Raw genomic sequence first — 2,792 nt, forward strand, 5'->3', positions numbered from 1 at the left:
CTTCTGGTCGGCCGTCGGCTTCTGGTCGGCCGTCGGCTTCTGGTCGGCCGTCGGCCGTGGGCTTCTGCTCCGCGTCGGCCGTGGGTTTCTGCTCCCCCGTCGGCTTCTGCCCCGCCGTCTTCTTCTGCTCCGTTGTCTTCAGTTATCTTCCACAAAATGTGGCTGGCAAGAGGTCTTATATAGCCCTTGGGTCACTGTGATTGGCTCAAAGTTATGCTAATTAGGGTTTGAAAAATGTACCAATGCTATTGGTCCAGACTTTGTCCAATCAGGTTTGGAAATGATCTAATGCTATTGGTCAATTCTATATTCCCACCATTCATTCATGTCTGCCCCACTTCCATTTTCTCAATGGAGGTTGAGTAGTGGGAAATTGAGGTTGTGGACCCAGCTGCAGTGATGCATGGCATGGGCTTCTGCAGCAGGCCTCCCTGCTGTGCCAAGGCCTGGCTGCTGCAGATGACAGGTCTGACAGGTCAGGGAGCCTTGACTCCCTAGGCACTGGCTCCAGGCAGCGGCAGGGCCGCTGGAACTCTCACCCACCCAGGCCAACACCCCACCTCTCTTGCTTCTTGGCAGGGATTAGTAGACAGGCTGTCCTTGCTTTTTAAATTCTCCTTCCCTCCCCCACCTTTCTTCCTCTCCTCTCCTTTCTTCAGCATTTCAACCTTTCTCTCCAGGACCCTCTTTTCTTCACTCTCTCCGTTCCTTTTCATCTTGTTTTTTGAAGGCTCCTTGCCAAGACACGGGACTGCGTCCACCTGGGACAAGCCAAAATAAAGAGACACAAGGCAGGGCTCCTCACCAGGGTGCTGTGCGCTGTCTTTGCTATTCCTGGGAAGGTTCAGTGAAAGTCACTTCAGTCTTCCCTGGAGATCACACTGTGGGGTCCGTTCCTTATATATAATCGTAATTTCACATCATCTGCATAGAAATATTTATCACAATCTGAAAGGTAGAAAATAATTTTCTTTTTTCTTTGCCTTCTAGAGCTCAAGTAAATTTACTCAGTGTTCTTAGTATATTTCCTTTTAACATTATCTGAACCATTAGAAGATGATTTTGTTCCACATTTCTTTTCATACAATGAAAACTGTTGCTGCCAAAGAGCAGCCAACTCAATATATATTCAAAAGGACTAAGAGTCATAGAAGAAAACTGTGTAACTATGATGGTTATCTTTTTTGGCCACAAGAAAGATGGTATAAAGGAACATAAGATTATGCTTTGATGTGGTCAGATGCTTGGTGTGCTGAAATGTGAAGGGACCCCAGCAAGGTTACCTTGGAAGGATAGGACATCTTTCGCCATTCATCATCTCTGGTTTCCAGTCTCCTTTACCAACTGTTCAGAATTCATGATAGTGATACCAGCTGCACCTTGGGCCCATCCAATAGCTATCATGACTGACCAGCCATTTTGGTAATAGCTATTAGCATGTGTGACTCCACCTTCTATTTTCCAAGTTCTGATCACTCCTTCATTCCTACAGCCAGAAGTTGAGCAGATAAGAATGAATAGTCCTGGGAATTTAGGTCCCATGGGCAAAAATCTATGTAATATACCAGAATGAAGATGCCAGTAAAATATTAATGTGGTTTGCAAGAAACCTCAGTGGAGGCTATTCAAGCAGTACACATGTTAAAATTCCTCCACCAAATCAGGAGCATAGCAGTAGACCAGCTTGAAACAGGATTCTTCCATGCCCCTTCCACTCCTACCAGCTGATGCTTCAGTGCCATCACAGACACCAGATGTGGGTGATGACAAAAAAGGGGAACATGGACGTGCAGGAGAAGGCCAGTGCCAGCTCCTCCCATGGAGAGTCCATGGCTGCAACCTACCCCTGAGACTGGGCCTTGCCAGCTGGCCTCTAGTTTTATTTTCTTTTCCTTAACACATAGTTGTATAGACTTATAGGACACAGTGTGATGTTTTGATACAAATATACATTTTATAATGGTGAAATCAGAGTAATTAGCATATCTCTCAGGTCAAACATTTATCATTTCCTGTGACCGGATCATTTAAAATCCTCTTTTAGCTATTTTGCAACATACACTACATTATTATTCACTGTGGTCATCTTGATGTGCTATAGTTTGGCACAGATGTAATTCCTCCTATCTAATTGAAACTTTGTACCCCTTGACCAGTGTCTCCCCTCTTCTCTCTACTCTCAACCTGTGCTAACCAGCACCCCTTCTGCCTGCCTCAATCTCCACGTATAAGTGAGATCATTTGTGAGAGCATTGTCTCCTCTAGGTTTATCTATATTGTCACAAATGACACAATTTCCTCTTTTATGGGGGCTTTTTAATGTAAATATACTAGGGATTGATCTCTGGGTCTTGTGTCTGCTGGGCAATCCCTCTATCCCTGGGGAGCTTCATCCTCAGCCCTAATTACCTTTTTATTGTGGTTCTTAAAACTGACTAGTATTCTTTGTATTTGCCACAGAATGTCATTCTTTTGTTTTTGTTTTGTTTTGTTTGGGAGGTGGGTCTGCTGTTTTCCAGGCTGGTTTGCAAGAAACCTCAGTGGAAGCTCTGCAAACAGTACACAGGATAAAATTCCTCAACCAAAGCAGTGGAGCATAGCAGGAGACCAGCTTGAAACAGGATTCTTCCATGTCTTGGCTCAAAGGAATGCTCCTGCCTCAGCCTCCAGGTAGCAGGCCTGCACCATAGGGTCTGGCTCCTTGTTCATTTTTTATTTTCTATATTTTTTATTGGTGCACGATAGTTGTACATAATGGTGGAATTTGTTGTTATATATTCAAATGTGTACAC

General features: G+C 44.5%; 1 pseudogene; it reads right to left on the reverse strand.

The window, feature by feature from the left end:
- Window positions 1-1,003: 1,003 nt before the first annotated feature.
- Window positions 1,004-1,831, reverse strand: LOC139702484 (trimeric intracellular cation channel type B pseudogene; annotated as a pseudogene).
- Window positions 1,832-2,792: the final 961 nt, after the last annotated feature.

This window comes from Marmota flaviventris, chromosome 17, assembly GCF_047511675.1.
Source record: "Marmota flaviventris isolate mMarFla1 chromosome 17, mMarFla1.hap1, whole genome shotgun sequence".
NCBI classification, from domain to species: Eukaryota; Metazoa; Chordata; class Mammalia; order Rodentia; family Sciuridae; genus Marmota; species Marmota flaviventris.